The 18,664-nt window shown below is 43.7% G+C and overlaps 1 protein-coding gene and 1 pseudogene across 6 annotated transcripts in view; one reads left to right on the top strand and one right to left on the bottom strand.

The window, feature by feature from the left end:
• HRH1 (histamine receptor H1) overlaps window positions 1-18,664 on the top strand; it is a 125,284-nt gene that overhangs the window by 86,642 nt on the left and 19,978 nt on the right. The window contains exons 1-2 of one of the 6 annotated variants that reach the window (XM_063602177.1): window positions 1,503-2,220; window positions 11,518-11,684. The exons of 3 other annotated variants lie outside the window; for them this stretch is intronic. The gene's annotated coding sequence lies outside the window, so the exon portion shown is untranslated. Of the gene's footprint in view, window positions 1-1,502; window positions 2,221-11,517; window positions 11,685-18,664 lie in introns of those variants that run through there. 2 more of the 6 variants (XM_063602176.1, XM_063602180.1) reach the window with 2 other exon arrangements.
• LOC100981257 (mitochondrial intermembrane space import and assembly protein 40-like) lies at window positions 2,141-10,832 on the bottom strand (annotated as a pseudogene).

Genomic DNA, 18,664 nt, shown 5'->3' on the forward strand with positions numbered 1-18,664 from the left:
ACACAGCAAATTCATTCAACAAATATTTTCTACTGTGCCAAACACACAGTAAACAAAGATGAGCACACAAATCCTTGCCCTGAAGACTGGGCCCTTCTCTCCAGGATGACTCTTCCGTAGCCTTGAGGGGACACAGACGGCACTGTCAGCAAGGAGGGGGATGGCCTTTCCCCATGACATGTTCCAGCCACATCATCCTGACACCCCAAATATGATTGAGGCCATCTCTCCTGTGCATGCAAAAGAGAACACACATTTGTTCTCTTTATTGTGCCTCAACCATCTCGTTTCACTCTTTCTGAAGCCATGCAATGTGCATGCCTACCATGTGCCAAGCAGTTCTAGCATGTGAGGCTGAATAAGACGTGGCCTCTGCTCCCATGGATCTTCCAGCCAAATGGGAGAGAAAAGCTCTACATAAATGATCACAGTACAGAGTCAGCTCTACACACTGATAGCTTATCAGCCTTGGAGTCTGGGTCAGGGAAAGAAGAGATACATCTAGCTAGGGGAGGAAGCATTAGAATAGGGCCTCACTTCTCTTTCCAAATTTCGGGTTAAGAAATTGGATGTTGGAGGGCCAGGCGCGGTGGCTCACGCCTGTAATCCCAGCACTTTGGGAGGCCGCAGCAGGCGGATCATGAGGTCAGGATATCGAGACCATCCTGGCTAACACGGTGAAACCCGGTCTCTACTAAAAAATACAAAAAAAATTAGCCGGGCATGGTGGTGGGCACCTGTAGTCCCAGCTACTTGGGAGGCTGAGGCAGGAGAATGGCGTGAACCCAGGAGGCGGAGCTTGCAGTGAGCCGAGTATGCGCCACTGCACTCCAGCCTGGGTGACTGAGTGAGACTCCATCTCAAAAAAAAAAAAAAAGAAATTGGATGTTAGAGTCAGGCAGCCCTTGCTTTCAAGCCCAGTGGGCCTCATAACTGTGAGGTTGGACCAGGGGCGTAGGTTCCCAGAGCCTCATCTGAAAAATGGGGGTGATAATTACAGTTCCCACTTCCAAAGGTTGCTGTGGGGATTGAATGAGATAACACAGGTCCAATTCTTATCCTCGATAAATATGCCCCTTATTTAAGGACTTTAGGGATGAGGTGAAGATGAGACAGAAGCTCTTCAAAGGCTCTACCCAGGCAGGGAGAAGAGAGGGGAAAGTGGGCAACGTCAAAGTGGATGCTCCACTGCGGCTGCTAAGAGCCACTCACAGGAGGAGTGCTGGGAAGTGCCACAGGAAAGGGGGAGCAGGGCCAGGAGACCAAGGGACCCCTTCAAGGCCAAACTGAGGACTTGGGCCCCTGGAACTCATTTGTGAGTTCTAAAAATTTTCTTGTAGATTCCCCAGGATTTTCTACAAACAAGACCATGTTATCTTCAAATAGTTTCACTTCTTTCCTTCAAGTCTGGATGCCTTCATTTCCTTTTCTTGCCTAATCGCTTGGCTTCTTTTAACTCCTTTTATTTTTGACGATGTGAGAACCAGGCCTGGCCGGCTGGAGTCGGAGAGAGGGACAGACTGCTCTCTGGAAGGCTGGCCAGACACGGGAGGATATGTAGGCCTAGTCAGGCGACTGCCAGGGCAGATCTCTCAAACTCTGATCTGGCAGGCACTCCAGGTATCCCCAAGGGATGATCAGGGAAGAGGGGACAGGTGAATGCCTCTTTGGAGCACTCAGTGACGGGAACATATTTCTGGAGCATTCAGTAACTTCATTAAGCACCTCCCCACTTCTTGGCTCTGAGGACACCGAGATGACTCAGACCCACATGTGACACCCACAGTCTAGTGAAAAAAGTCTGATCAGTAATTAAGGGATTACAACCTAGCTTTATTATTTATTTATTTATTTATTTACTTTTGAGACGGAGTCTCGCTCTGTCGCCCAGCCTGGAGTGCAGTGGCACGATCTCGGCTCACTTCAACCTCTGCCTCCCGGGTTCAGGCGACTCACATGCCTCAGTCTCCCGAGTGCTGGGATTACAGGCATGAGCCACCGCACCCGACCACAACCCAGCTTTATAAGGGTTGTAATTGAGGTCTGTGCAGAGTTCAGCGAAGCCCTGGAGAAGGAAGTGAATTAACCCAGCCCAGAGGGACGGATGAATGACTAAAAGGAAGTGACATCAGAACTGGGTTGTAAAGAACTAACTGAATGTCTTGCCAGGGTAAGAGGATGAGAACAGGCATTCCCGGCAGGAGAGCAGCATTTGTAAAGGTATGGGGTGTACACGAGCAGGGCCTATTTGGGGAGAGTGGAGAATCAGAGATGAGGCTGCACAGTAAGGTGAGACCAGGTGGAAAAAGCTCTGTGTGATGGGTCGAAGGTATTGACATATACTAGCCACTGCCCGGCACCCTCCCTCCGTTTCCGGAGTAGACCTGTTTGCTTATCTCGTGGGCATTTGCCAGGCTGATTGGAGTAATGAGTAAAGAAAAGAGGGCACTGGGAAAGCTAAGTTCATTTATATTAGAAATTACATGATACCCTTCAATAAATCAGAAAGATTGAAGAGTGGGTGAAAGAAGGGAAAAGGGAATTAAAGGGGAACCAAGGCAACCTGAAGTTTTTGAGAGAGAGAGCAGGAAGATTTGAGGATGAGCAGGTGATGCTGTAGCTGGCACTATGTAGCGACAGATGAGAGAAGTTCTTTGTGATGGTTTTGCCTCTTTGAGAGTCTTCAGTAAAGGTTGAAGTTACTTTTCCATATCGTTTTATTTTCTGGATGTTGGACTTGAATTTCTTTTTAATATGATCATGGGGCCAGGCGTGGTGACTTATGCCTGTAATCCCAGCACTTTGGGAGGCTGACGCGGGTGGATCACTTGAGGTCAGGAGTTGGAGACCAGCCTGGCCAACATGGTGAAACCCCGTCTCTACTAAAAATACAAAAAAATAGCCAGGCGTCATGGTGGGTGCCTGTAATCCCAGCTACTCAGGAGGCTGAGGCACGAGAATCACTTGAACCTGGGAGGCAGAGGTCGTAGTGAGCCAAGATGGCACCATTGCACTACAACCTGGGTGACAGAGCAAGACTCAGTCTCAAAAAAAAAGAAGATACCATGTGTAGACTTTATTTGGGTTGTTACCCTTGTATCACACATGTGGGGCCAGGGTGCTTCTGTATATCCTGACAACAGTGGCCAGCCATTAAAGAGTTTTGAGTAGGGGAACTGGATTTGTGGTTTTAGAAAGATCCTTTGGCTTCTGTGTGAAAGAGGCCAAAACCAGGAGCAGAAAGACCAGTTAGGAAGCTGTGACAGCAGTTGAGAGACGATGTTGTCAAAGTCTGCAGCAGAACAGAACAGGGGTGACCCCACATGGACATCATCTCTGCTCTTCAGTCAACCTGTAGTGCAGAGTTTTGAAGTAGGTCTGAGCATGGGACCGTAGTGGTTGGGAAGGAAATGCCATTTGCCTATGGGGTGATTAAGATCTTTTTTTTTTTTTTTCTCAGGCGGAGTCTTGCTCTGTCCCCCAGGCTGGAGTGCCCTGACGTGATCTCAGCTCACTGCAGCCTCCGCCTCCCTGGTTCAAGCAATTCTCCTGCCTCAGCCTCCCAAGTAACTGAGATTACAGGCGCCCGCCACCACGCCTGGCTAATTTTTGTATTTTTAGTGGAGACGAGGTTTCCCCATGTTGTCCAGGCTGGTCTCAAACTCCTGACCTAGGTGATCTGCCCACCTCAGCCTCCCAAAGTGCTGGGATTACAGGTGTGAGCCACCACGCCCGGCCTTACCTTTTCATTATGTAAATACACACCCAGAAGGAGGCCTGTCTGAGCTGCACAGGACTCTGGTCTGCACCTGAGCATCTCCCTTTCACTTCTGGAGTGCTTGAAGAGATCTAGACAAGACCACTTTCTTTGTGGTTTCTTGACTTGCCCACACCCCCTAGGAACTTCCTCTCTCTGAGAGTGAATAGAGTCTGTCCTTAGATAGCACTTGCCCGAGGAAGCAGCCAGAAGTAAGATTTGCTATCAGTTACTAGGGAAATGATTGCTGTTGGAGCTGGCCAATTAATCAGCAGGACAGAAAGTTCTTGGATGAACTAGGACAGGCCCCAGCCATCCCTAAGGCATATCAAAAACGAGGGGAGAATTGGGAGTCTTATTCACATTTCCATCTCTAGTGGCTTGGCCTAGCATAATACCTGGTACCACATTATTGTTTAATTAATAGTTCCTGAATATATTAATGAATTAGCATAACATGAAACTCTGAATGTGGTCATGTTGGGTCAGAACTGTGGTGCATTAAAGTCAGGATTCATCTACTTATTCATTCATCACTTACTGAACTCCTCCTACCATAATTCAGCTTTAGTTAGGAAAGTGATTCACAATATTGGTTGCATTGGAACCATCTGGAGAGTTTTAAAAATCCAGGCCAGGCACAGTGGCTCGTGCCTGTAATCCTAGTGCTTCAGGAGGCCGAGGCAGAATTGCTTGAGGGCAGGAGTTCAAGGTCACAGTGAGCTGTGCTCATGCCACTGCACTCCAGCCTGGGCAACAGAACGAGAACCTGTCTCTAACAAAAATTTTTTTTTTTAAATCCTGAAACCCAGATACACCCCAGACCAATTACATCAGAATCAAATCCAGGAGTGGTGAGTCCTCAGCATCAGTATTTTTTTTAAAGCTCTGTTCATGATTCCAATGTGCAGCCAAGTTTGAAAGCCACTGGGCTAGGTGCTGGAAATATAAGTGAATATCACAGTGCTCCTGCCCTTGTAGGGATCAAAGTCTACGTGAAGGACACCTGAATTCATTCTGTAGAATATAGTGGGCCGAGCACAGTGGCTCATGCCTGTAATTCCAATACTTTGGGAGGCCGAGATGGGTGGATCACCTGAGGAGTTTGAGACCAGCCCGGCCAACATGGCAAAACCCCATCTCTATTTAAAAAATACAAAAATTAGCCAGGCGTGGTGGTGCGTGCCTGTTGTCCCAGCTACTCGGGAGGCTGAGGCAGGAGAATGGCTTGAACCCAGGAGGTGAAGTTTGCAGTGAGACGAGATCTTGTCATTGCACTCCATCCTGGGTGACAGAATGAGAGTATGTCAAAAAAAAAAAAATGAATATAGTGGTAAATGCCTTAATAGAGATATGGAAACAATACTGTGGGAACCCAGAAGAAGAAATGCTTAGATATGGCTAAGGGATACAGGAAAGCTTCAAAAAAGAAGGAACAGTTAAGATGGACGTCGTAGAATAAATAGAAGTTCATTGACATTTTCCTTCCCTCTGCCTCTCTCCCTTCCTTTTTCTTCCCATCTTCTTTATCAACCTTTCCACCTTTCCTTTGTCCTTTTCATTCTTCTCACCTACTTTGTTTCAGATGGGCTCTGAAATAGGCCCATAAGGAGACAATAGTAAACATAAATGAAATGCTAATCTGCAAGACACATCCTCTTCCTGGAGAAGAGAATACTGTGTGTAGAGCCCCCAAAAACTGAAAGAACCTGGGGTGTTTGGGGACAGCAAGTTCATTTTTGCTGGAGTGCTGTGGGTCAAAATATGGAGGAAATGTCATACCAACAGCCTAAGGAGTTTGAACTTTTCCTTCAAGGCATTTAGGAGCAAAACAATATATGACGAGATTTAAGACAGTGGTGTTTACCACATCTTGGGTGTTACCTGAAGTGACTGTAAATGGTACAGAGATGTACCATTAATTAATATTGAATCTCACAGATTTTCAAGTCTTAACTTGTATATTTCAGTCCTGATTACCTCCAAGAGAGTCTCAATTTGGTGCTGGGAGGTTTACAACCTCCCATATAAGATGGGTTTTTAACCCATCTTACTCTTGCTAAGGTTTCTCTTTAACAAAGCAAAGCCTTCCTCACAATATCTGGCTAGAATTAAATCACATTGTTTTATTGTCATCTTGTTTATGCCTATGGAAAGTTCTGTAGATAACAAAAAAAAAATGATAACTTGTTTTTCATACGTGGTAGTGAAATAAACTTAAGCAAAAAAGTGGATCCATTTAAATACATATATAAAGTAAATGGTGGTATAGGAAAGACATAGATCAGCAAGAATTATAATGGGAATAAGTTAGTAACTGAAGGAGAAAAATGTGGATTTAGAAAGATTGCTTGCAGTTGACATGGGTGGGGACTAGAGGGGGTGAGATTGGAAGCAGGCTGGCCAGATAGGGGGCTGTTGCAGTATCCCAGGTGAGAGCAAACTTGAGCTTAGACCAAGGCAGCCTCCAAAGGATGAACAAAAGGAGTAGGCGGCTGGCCTCTAGAAGGCCAGTGACGGACAGGAGACACCAGAGCATGTTCTAGGGAGGTGACACTGACTGAAGTCCACTGGGTAGGTTCAGGGGAAGATGAGAGAGACCAAGTCCCAGGGCCTGACTCCAGGTCTAAGGTAGTGAAAGTACTGGGCGTGAAGACAAGAACTTTAAATTCCATTACTGGCCTTGGGTGCCAAGATGAGCTCATACACAGAAGAATCAAGGAGCAAGAGGCAGCTTGCTGCTGGATCCCAAACCTGGCTGGGCACCACATTCACCAGGGGAGCTATTAAAAAACAGAGTCATCGGCACCAGTCCAGACCTACTGGATCCTACTGAATCAACTAAGCTGGATCCCAGTGTACGATATATTTCACAGTTCCTCTGATAATTCTTATGAACCCAACCTGGATGTAACCACAGTGTAAAAGCCCTTGCTACACAGTGAGGTTCGTGGGCCAACAGCATGAGCATCACCTGGGAGCTTGTTAGAGATGCAGAATCTCTGGCCCTACCTCAGACCTCCTGAGCCATTTTAATGAGACTCTCAGAAAATTTATTTGCATATGAAGGTTTAGGAAGCACTGGCCTAGACCACTGATTTGTTTAATCCTGGCTGCACACTGGATCACCTGGGGACCTTTAAACCATACTGGCTGGGAATCTGGGAGTGCGGCCAAGGTATCAATATGAGTTTTTTTTACATTAAGCCTTTTAGGAACACTCAGTTGTAGGAAATAATATAGAGCAATCCTGCATACACTTTACTTCAATTTCCTCCAGTGGTAGCATATTATAAAACTGTAGTAAAATATCACAACCAACATATGGACATAAAGACAGTCGAGTACAGAAGAGTTCCGTCACCAATGTTGCCTTTCTATAGCCACATCCCCTTTCCTTCTCACCTCCCCCATCCCTAACCCCGGCAACCACTAATCTGTTCTCCATTTCTGTAATGGTGTCATTTCAGGAATGTTACATAAATGTCACACAGTTAGTAACCTTTTGGGACTGACTTCTTTCACTTCACATAATTCTCTGGAGACTCATCCAAGTTGATGGGAATAGGACTGGTGCATTTCTTTTTACTACTGTGTAGTATTCCACAGTTGGTTGGTTGCTCATTCACCCATCAAAGGGTATCTGGTTGTTTCCAGCATTGAGCTATTATGAATAAAGCTGCTATAAGCATTCATGTTCAGTTTTTTTTTGGGGGGCAAATAAGTTTTAGTTTCTTTGGGATAAATGTCCACGAGTGCAATTACTCAAGTTTATGGTAGTTACATGTTTAGTATTTTAAGAAACTGCCATACTCTTCCAGAATGGTTGTATCATTTTACATTCCCATCAGAAATGTATGAGTGATACAGTTTCTCTGCAGTCTTCGTCAGCATTTGGTGTTACCACTGTCTTTTATTTTAGCCATTCTGATGGCTGTGCAGTGATATCTCATTGTGGTTTTGACTTGCACTTCTCTGATGGCTAGTAATATTGAACATCTTTTCACATGCGGATGTGCCATCTGTATCATCTATTTGATGAAATGTTTCCTCATATCATTTGCCCATTTTCTCATTGGATTGTCTGCTTTTTACTATTGAGTTTTGAGAGTTCTTTATATATTCTAAATAGTAGTCCTTTCTTAGATATGTGGCTGGCAAATATTTTCTCCTTGTCTTTTTATCCTCTTAACAGGGTCTTTCACAGAATGAAAATTTTCCTTTTGATAGGGTCCAATTCATTGTTTTTTCTTTTTATGGATCATGTTTTAGTCACAAGTCTAATAACGTTTTGCTTAGCTGTGGATCCTGAAGATTTCCTCTAATGTGTTTTTCTACAAGTTTTGTAGTTTACATTTTACACTTAATGGTCTGTGGAGCATTTTGAGGTAATTTTTTTTTTTTTTTTTTTTAGACTGAGTCTCGCTCTGTCACCAGGCTGGAGTGCAATGGTGCAATCTTGGCTCACGGCAACCCCACCTCCAGGGTTCAAGCGATTCTGCCTCAGCCTTCCAAGTAGCTGGGAATACAGGCGCGTGCCACCATGCCCAGCTAATTTTTGTATTTTTAGTAGAGACAGGGTTTCACCATGTTGGCCAGGATGGTCTCGATCTCTTGACCTCATGATCCACTTGCCTCGGCCTCCCAAAGTGCTGGGATTACAGGCATGAGCCACCGTGCCCAGCCTGAGTTAATGTTTTTACAAGACATATGGTTTAGGTTGTTCAGTTTTTTGCCTATGACGTCCAATTGTGCCAGCACCATTTGTTGAAAATGCTTTCTCTCCTCCATTAAATTAATTTTGCACCTTTGTCAAAAATCACCTGAGAATATTTGTGTGGTTCTATTTCTATTTCTTGCCTCTCTGTTCTATTCTATTGATTTATGTGTCTATTCCTTTGCCAATACCACAAAGTCTTGATTACTGTAGCTATTAATATGTAGTAGTTTTGAAATTGGGTAGGTCGATTTCTCCCATTTTATTCTCTTTTTCTCAAAATTATTTGAGTTATTCTAGTTTCTCCACCTTTCCCTATACATTTTAGAAGAGTCTTGTCTATATCCGTAAGACATCTTGCTGATATTTTGATAGGAATTGTATTAAATCTGTACGTTAATTTGGGAAGAATTGACATATTTACTCTGTTGAGACTTCCGATCCATAAACACTCTCCATTTATTTACATCTTTGATTTATTTCATCAGCATGTTGTAGTTTTCAGCACACAGTCCTGTACAAGTTCGTCTGAGAATGTGTTGATTTCCCTTTATTCCTTGTAGATATTTTCACTGAGTATAAGAGTCTGGGCTGACAGCTCTTTTCTTTCAGCATCTGAAAAATATAATGCCATTTTCTTCTTGTCTCTATGTTTTCTGTGGGAAATCTGCTATCATTCTCATTATGGTAAGGTGTTTTTCTCTGATACTTTCAAGTTTTTTTGTCTTTCATTTTCAAGAGTTTAATTATTATGTGCTTTGATGTATATTTGGGGGGCTTATCCTGTTTGGTTAACAGCTTCTTGATTCTGTAGATTTAGGTCTCTTGCCAAATTTGGGACGTTTTCAGCCATTATTTCTCAAAGCACATTATCATTGCCACCCTCTTTCTCATCTCCTTCTGGGACTATGATTATATGAATGTTAGATCTTTTGTTATAGTCCCACAGGACCCTGGAGTTCTGTTTGTTTGTTTGTTTATTATCTCTTTTATCTCCGATGTTCAGATTTGGGAATTTCTATTGTTTTATCTTCCAGTTCACTGATTCATTCCTCTGTTCCTACCCTCTTGCTTTTGAGTCCATCAATTGGGTTTTTTTTTTTTTTTTTTTTTTTCAGGTAGAAATCATGTTTCCTTTTAATTGAATACTTAGTTCACGTTTCCTCTCTTGCTGCTACTCTGGTAATAATTAGGTCCCCACCTCTCAAGAACATTGCACCTGACCAGACTGAGAGCCTGTGTGAACATGGGCCCCAAAGCAGGGCTTTCAGAATAACAAGGAACAGCCAAGCCAGCCTCTCCCTTCACTTAGAAAGGAACTGTGAATGGGAGGGTCCAAATCTTCATCGTCCAAACACAGAAAACCAGGAGCTCAACACCTACATGGAAACCAAAATGTATCGGGAATGAAGTACAGTACCCCTTCACATACTCAAGGTCAAGACGGGTTTGCAGAAATCATATCTGACCATCTGGCCTCTGCTAGTAGATATGGCCCCATCCCAGCATTTTTAAGAGAAGATGTTTTTGTTTCTATTACTTGTATTATTTCCCCAAGGGGCATAATATCTACTAAAAGGAATGTAATGAATCAGAATAAACCAGCTGACTCACAAGAAACCTTCCTGGGTAATGGTTTTTAGTTGCTGAGCTTATTCAGCACATGATTTAAAAGTGGCAAAATTCAGGGCAATCTGAGAATTCAAAAGTGGCAGCCACAGGTTTGGGTAGGACACACATACATACAACCCCCATTTTTTTCAGTGTATGTGTCAAGAGGTCAAGACCCCTGATCATCAAAATAAGTTATTTTGTATATTACAGTGCACAGGACAACAGAGGGAAAGACACTTTCTCGGAAGATGACGACAAGGCCTTTTGCAAAAGGTCCACTCCAAAAGGACTGGAGCCCAGTGCCTTGTGGCCTTCATTAACTTGACCCCGCCTCTTCTTTGGTTGCAGTGGCCTCAGTGGGAGCTGTTTCTTCTGCTTGTTCTGCTGGCTTCTTCTCTCTTTCCTCTTCCTCATCCTCATCCTCTTGGGGATAGAGGTCTGGGTATTTCTGCAGGCATTCCTGCATGGCCCGGAACCGGTCTACACAGTCTGACCCCTTGATCTCCTCCGTGCTATAGTGGAAGCAGGAAAAGGCTGACTTGAACTGTTCCCCACAGGGGCCGCTGGCCATTCCCCCAAGGCATGGACGGTTCCAGTTAATGTCTCCATTGGCAGTATCAATCCATGCTCCTCGTATGGATCGTTGGGGTCATCAGCCACCAATTCTGCATTGCTTGGAGTTTCATGGTCTTCTTTGGTTATAAATATGATTCAATCCTTCCCTTCCTGCCGGCAGTAGGACATGGCTGCAGCCCTGCCCTGAGACCTTGCAGAAGCAGCGGCGGCAGCAGCTGTAGCTTCACGCCATGACCTCCCTCTCCTCAGGCAGGGCGGGCACCTCTGGGTTCTTATTTCAATTATTATTTCCATTCTAAATTTCCATTGCTTCTTCTTTATATTTTCTGTTTCTTTGCTGAGACTTATTTTTTTCATGTGTCTCAATTGTGTTCACATTTGCATGTTGAAGCATTTTTTATGATGATTACTTTAAATGTTTTGGCCGGGTACGGTGGCTCACGCCTGTAATCCCAGCACTTTGGGAGGCTGAGGTGGGCGGATCACGAGGTCAGGAGATCGAGACCATCCTGGCTAACAGGGTGAAACCCCATCTCTACTAAAAATGCAAAAAATTAGCTGGGCGTGGTGGCATGTGTCTGTAGTCCCAGCTACTTGGGAGGCTGAGGCAGGAGAATAGCTTGAACCCAGGAGGCAGAGATTGCAGTGAGCCGAGATCATGCCACTGCACTCCACCCTGGGTGACAGAGTGAGACTCCATCTCAAAAAAAAAAAAAATGCTATTAGAAATCCCTTCTCATTTTTTGATGTGAAAAATGATTTTCAATTGAAATATGGAAATTTTAGGTATTATAAGACCTAGGATCATATTTAAATCTCCTGATTTATCTGCTTTTGACTGACACTGCTGTAGCAGAGGAAGCCGGAGGACACACGGGGAGAGTATGCTGCCTCATTACTTCCAGGTAGAGGTAGACGTCCTGGCTCCCCACTTCGCTTCTCTTGACACTTGAAGGGCGTGGCTTCCTCACTGTTGCTGAGCAGATGTGGGAGCTCCATCTTCCCACTAGGCCTCTGCAGGTAAGTCCCCAGCTGGGAGGGATGAGAGTGCCTCCTCACTGCTCCCCATGCACCCCTACTGACACCGTGGGGGTGGGTGCAGGGCTTGTCACCACCTGACAGGATGCAAGTCCCGGCTCCCTGCTAGGAATGGCGGGGATGCCACCCCAGCAAGGGGAGTTGAGTCACTTCATTACAGCTTGACAAGGGTGGAAGTCTTGGCTGCCCTCCCCACTTCACCTCATCTGGCTAGGACAGGAGCGGGGCACAGTGTTTTTCTATGGTGTTTGGCTGAAATAGAGCAGGTGTTGTCTAAAAGTTTTCTATTTTGCTAGGCAGCCTCTTTCCCAGTCCTTTGGCTGGACACAGCAGGCTTTTGTTTTGCCTGTGCCGATTGCCATTTCTGAGCTGCCAGCTACTTCAGGTCAAAATCTCTGATGTATGTGGCCAAACAAAAGCCCAGGGAATTCATCACTGTGTCGCTCATTGGGCCCCAATGTTCCTCACTGCTTTGCCTTTGCCTCTCCACCTGTCAGAGTCTTCTTGTGTTTGCTTTTTAAATATAACATCCAGAGTTTTAGTTGTACTAAGCAGAATAGAGAAAGTACCTCTACTCAATCTTCCTGAAAGAAGACATCTCAATATGTTTTAAAAGCTTTTGACGCAGTGGCTCACGCCTGTAATCTCAGCACTTTGGGAGACTGAGGCAAGTGGATCGTTTGAGACCAGCCTGGCCAACATGGTGAAACCCTGTCTACTAAAAACATAAAAATTAGCCAGATGTGGTGGCAGGCACCTGTAATCCCAGCAACCTGGGAGGCTGAGGCAGGAGAATCACTTGAACCAAGGAGGCGGAGGTTGCGGTGAGCTGAGATCGTGCCATTGCACTCCAGTCTGGGAGATAGAGCGAGACTCCGTCTCAAAACAAAACAAAACAAAACAAAACAAAGCTCTCAGGCAGGCAGAGTTGAGAATTACTGGTATAGGCTGGCACCTCCATGAGAATAGGAACTGTGTCCATCCTGTGGCTATCATAATATCTGTACCTGGCAAGAATATTCATCAGTGAAGATTTTGTGGATGGTTTGATGGAAGGGAGAATGAATGGATAGATAGATGAATGAATAAATGAATCATCTGTGATTATCAGAATAGAACTAGGAACCAGATCGAGTCACACTCATCTATGCCCCTATATATAAATAACTTCTATATATAAATATATAAATAACCCCTGTATATAAATACCCTGGCCCCAGAACCAGCAAGAGGGCTTGACCAGCAGGTGGTGCTAAAGAGCCCCAGGTGTGGGATGAGGTGGCAGCTGCAGGCAGGTGTCCATCAGGTCACTTGACTGAAAGAGACAAAAGTTACAGGAACTGGTAATCACCTGGGAGCTCTCTCTTATAAATGCCGCATCTGCCTCTCTTTTTCTCCTGCCAGCTCTTTTATTTAGTTCAATATCATCAATCACTTTTTTTTTTCCTCAAGAAGAGAACAGCCTGAATAACTTTGGTCTTTGAAAGTGTATTTCTCAGAGTTTAATCTCCAAGGATTCGGAACAAAATGAACACATTATTCATCCTATCCTGAAATGATACTTGTGTGTGTGCTGGGTGTGGTGGTGTAATCACTGTGTCCTTGTCTCATGTTAGCACGGATATCCATATTTTCGAATTCCTTGGAATCTTTATTTAAAGCGTTTGTTTATTTTCCTCTTTTCACAGTGAAAAAGAGGATGATGTATTCACTGTATCCTTTTCTCACGTTAGCACGGATGTCCATGTTTTCAATTCCCTGGAATCTTTATTTAAAGTGTTTATTTCCCTCTCTTCACAATGGAAAAGAGGATGGAGTGGGGGGAGTATGTGAAGTTCACTGGAAGGTCTTAGCAGATGGGCGCCACCTGGGCCTTTAAGTGAAACTTGCTCTTCAGTCACTCTGGGATCTCTTAGTGCAGGCACCAAGCCCTAAAAACTCCAGAAGCCTCTGTTTCCACATCATTAAAATGGGAGGCTGGGGGCAGAATTATTTTGGTGAGGTTACCAGCACGGTAAACGATTAAGGATTAAATGATTGAGGATTAAACGAGCTGGGTTTTTAATGCTGCCTTTATTTATTTATTTATTTATTTATTTATTTATTTTGCCATTTAGTGACAATATCCTTCAGTTTCCCTTTCCTGCCCTTAGCTTTAAAAATCCCAGCCTGTCACACCAGGGCTGGGGGTTGTGGGGAGCAGACAAACAATCAAACAAGTTCAGTCTCTTAAACCAAATTATAAAATGAGAGAAGATCACAGATGTGCGGGAGGAAAGGGTTTGATGTAGCTCAGTCATTCCTCTCCTTCCACTTCTGATGACTAATTTAGAAGTTACGCATAACATCTCACTGCCCCTTTTACAAGAAACCATGAGATCTATTTTATCTAAATCTTGGTTCTGGCTAAAGCAGTACTTCTGCTAAGCAACTAGTTTGTTTTCATTTAAATGACACTGAAGAATCTTATAGCTGATCCTGTTTCCCAGCACTGGTGTAGTGAAATAGATTTTAAAAACAGACAGATCTGGAACCCAGAGCAGCCTCGTTCTTCATCCACCGAAAAATTTTAAAAACAGCTTGATTGAGGTGTAATTTACCTATCATAAAATTCACCCATGCTAAGTGAATCATACAATTCAGTTATCGTTAGTAAATGTACAGAGTTGTATAATCATCATCAGAATCCAAGTTTAGAACATTTCCGTCTTTTCCAAAAGATCCCTTCCTGTTCCCCCCTCCACTACCAGGCAACCACTAATCTATTCTCTGTCTCTATAAATTTGCCAATTCTGGACGTTTCATATAAATGGAATCATTCAATGTCTTGCCTTTTGTGTCTGGCTTCATTCACCTAGCATGATGTTTTTCCAGTTCACCCATGGTGTAGCTTGGAACAGTACTGTGTTTCTTTTTATTGACAAATAGACCACATTTTAATCAGAATCCATTCACCAGTTGATGAACATTTGGGTTTTTTCCACTTTTTGGTGGTTATGAATAATGCTATGAGTATCTGCATACAAGTTTTTCTGTGGTCACACGATTAGTTCTCTTGGGTATATATCTAGGTGTGGAATCACTGAGTCATATGGTAACTATGTTTAACCATTTGAAGAACTATCAGATTGCTTTTCACAGTAGCTGCACCATTTGACATTTCCACCAGCAGTGTTTCAGAGTTCTTCTTTCTCCACATCTTCACCAACACTTGTTATTGTCCTTCTTTTTAAATTATAGTCATCCTAGTACATGTGAAGTGGTATCTCACTGTGGTTTTGATTTTCATTTCCCTAATGACTAATGATGTTGAACATCCTTTCATGTGCTTTTGAGCCATCCCTCTATCTTATTTGGTGAAATGTCTATATAAATCCTTTGCCTATTTATAAACTGGGTTATTTATCTTCTTATGATTGAGTTGGAAGAGTTCTTTATGTATTTTGGATACATCAGATATATGATATATCAGATATATGACCTATAAATATTTTCTTCCATTCCATAGCTTTTCATTTTCTTAGTGGTACCTCTTGAAACCCAAAAGTTTCTCATCTTGATGAAGTCCAATTTAGCAGTTTTTAAAAATTCCTTATGCCTTTGGTGCTGTGTCTCAGAAATCTTTGCCTAACTCAAGGTCACAAAAATTTAGCTCATACATTTAGGACTATCATCAATTATGAGTAATTTTTGTGTATGATATAAGGGAAAGGTCTAAATTCATCCTTCTGCTGGTAGATCTCGGTTGTTCCAGCATATGGATTATTGCATTTTGTCTGCTGCCTTCTTCTATCCCCTCCTCTATTTTAGCATTCCCAGAGGTGAGCAACACTCCTCCTCTTGCCCCCAGTGGCAGCCCCCCACCCCCACTTAACCCCACTTATAAAATCTGGAGATGTTGCGTGAAATCTTTTAGTTTTTAAATGCTGTCAATTATTCAATTGTTTCATTTGTCTTCTTGATTCATCAGATATATGATATATCAGATATGTGAGACCAACAGACTGTCTTGATGGCACAACTCCAATTCCAGTGTTCCAGAAGAGAGAACTGGGCTGACTGGTTTGTTCTGGGTCAGAGATAACTTCTGGTTCAATCACGTGTGCCCAGGGGTCAGGGTTACATAGTATAACTGTGGCTGCCAGAGCCCACCCTAGGTGAAATGATGGTACTCAGAGAGGAGGCTTGACTTGAGCTGGGAAAATACCCCAAAAGGTGTCCATTCCTGGGTCATTATCTCATATTCAGCATTCTGCATCCCCTGTGAGCCAGCTTGAGGTTTCTACCTGGGGGCTTATAAAATTTGTTTTGTTTACCCTGTGTAGTGTTCAAGAAGACAAATGAAACAATTGAATAATTGACAGCATTTAAAAACTAAAATATTTCATGTAAAAACTCCAGATTTTGTGTTTCCTTTTAAAAACAGGCAGATCTGAGTCTGCAGCACTTGGTAGAATGTGAGTGGCAGCTGCCCTCTTCAAGCAGAGGACAGGCTCTCCAGGTTGCCCCGATCCCTACCACTCCCTCTTGCTCCACACACAGTCCTCTGTTCTTAGTAGCTTTTCTTCTCTGACTCTGTAGACTCTTTGCACATGTACCTCCACCCCTAGAAAACCCACTGGGGCCACTGCCTGCCCGCAAGGTCATCTGCCTCTTGCATCTTACCCAGAGGCTGACTCTTAAGCCAGAACTCCTCCAGATTCTAAGTCAGTCAGGTTCCTGTAATACTAGGCCCGTAATGACATTTTGCTATTTGCAGTCTGCTCTGTTCATCACAACCAGTGGCAGTGATAAGCCTGGGTGTTTCATGGAAATTATGACCTGGCCAGACTTAATGAGATTATGCAGTACTGGAGCACCCTCATGCATGACACCTCTTTCTCAGAATTAGATCAAAGAAATTAATGTTCTGACTTACTTGACTAGAATAACCAGCCTACAAATGAGGAAGAGGATAGAGCAGTTTGGACTGGGGAGTAGCAGGTGAGGCAGTTTAGAATGAATCAAGAAAGGAATCCCAAACTCTCACTTTGTACTAGAGAAAATAAAAGATGTGCTAAGCATGTGGAAAACATTTCTTTATTTTTATTTTTTTATTGAAGGAATCTATATTTTGTTTTTTTCAAAATGAATGCAGTTAGCTCTTATTTTCCCTATTATAAAATGAAGACAATCTCATTGTTGAAATCCTGAGAAATACCAAATATAATAAGTATCATCCAGTACCCAGAGAAAACCATGGTTGATGTAACATAACAAAGATTCACCCTGGATAGAAGCCTGTTAGTTAACAGAATTGACATTGTCCTGTACAAACAAACCACGTCTTCTATAAATTTCATCATAAGCATTTTACCACCTAATTGCTGGTGCTCTGTAATGATTATCAAGGACCCCATGATATTCTATTCTGTAGCCACTGAGAGTTGAAGCCAGCTGGACTCCCTGGGTGGAGTGGGAACTTGGAGAACTTTTCTGTCTTATAAGAGGATTGTAAAACGCACCAATCAGCGCTCTGTAGCTAGCAATGGGATTATAAAATGCACCACTCAGGCTGGGCACGGTGGCTCACGCCTGTAATCCCCGCACTTTGGCAGGCCGAGGCGGGTGGATCACGAGGTCAGGAGATCGAAACCATCCTGGCTAACACAGTGAAACCTCGTCTCTACTGAAAATACAAAAAAAATTAGCTGGGCGTGGTAGCGGGCACCTGTGGTCCCAGCTACTCGGGAGGCTGAGCCAGGAGAATGACGCGAACCTGGGAGGCGGAGCTTGCAATGAGCCGAGATGGCGCCACTGCATTCCAGCCTGGGGGACAGAGCTAGACTCCGTTTCAAAAAAAAAAAGAAAAATGCACCAATCAGTGCTCTCTAAAACATAAAACACACCAATCAGCGCTCTGTAAAACGCACCAATCAGCACTCTGCAAAATGTACCAGTGGGCGCTCTCTAAAATGCACCAGTCAGCAGGAGTCTAAAAGTAGCCAATAGTGGGGACGACTGAAAAAAGGGCACTCTGATAGGACAAAAACGGAACATGGGCGGGGACAAACATGGGAATAAAAGCTAGTCACCCCAGCCAGCAGAGGCAATCGGCTTGGGTCACCTTCTAGGCTGTGGAAGCTTTCTTCTTTTGCTCTTCACAATAAATGTTGCTGCTCACTCTTTGGGTCCTTGCCATCTTTAAGAGCTCTAACACTTGGCCGGGTGCGGTGGCTCATGCCTGTAATCCCAGCACTTTGGGAGGCCAAGGCAGGCGGATCAGGAGGTCAGGAGATCAAGACCATCCTGGCTAACATGGTGAAACCCCGTCTCTACTAAAAATTCAAAAAATTAGCCGGCCATGGTGGCGGGTGCCTGTAGTCCCAGATATTCGAGGAGGCTGTGTCAGGAGAATGGTGTGAACCTGGAAGGCAGAGCTTGCAGTAGCCAAGATCGTGCCACTGCACTCCAGCCTGGGCAACAGAGCCAGACTCCGTCTCAAAAAAAAAAAAAAAAAAAGCTGTAACACTCACTGCAAAGGTCTGCGTCTCCATTCTTGAAGTCAGCGACACCAGGAACCTGCCGGAAGGAACCAACTCCGGACACACTACCTCAAGATACATTTAGTTCCCAAATGCCAGCTCATTTCTCTTTATTTTCTATCATAAATAATGTTGCAGTGAGCGACTTTGTGCATAAATCTTTATTTACATTTTAGATTACCATGAGATAAATTTTTAACTATAAAGTGTTCAAGGAAAAGTAGAAAAGTGGACCAAAAGGTATGGTACAATATTCGTCAATGGGATAAATCCTACCTCAAACTTCTTTAAGTCTGAACTTCTTTTGAAAATTATGCTTACACTTTCTGCACTTAGTACATCTCCCCTGGCTTCTGCTGCTCTGTATTGGTTTGGGTCTCTCTTTTTTTTTTTTTCCTTTTTTTAGATGGAGTCTTGCTCTGTCACCAGGCTGGAGTG

Source organism: Pan paniscus, chromosome 2 (genome assembly GCF_029289425.2).
Source record: "Pan paniscus chromosome 2, NHGRI_mPanPan1-v2.0_pri, whole genome shotgun sequence".
Lineage (NCBI taxonomy): Eukaryota > Metazoa > Chordata > Mammalia > Primates > Hominidae > Pan > Pan paniscus.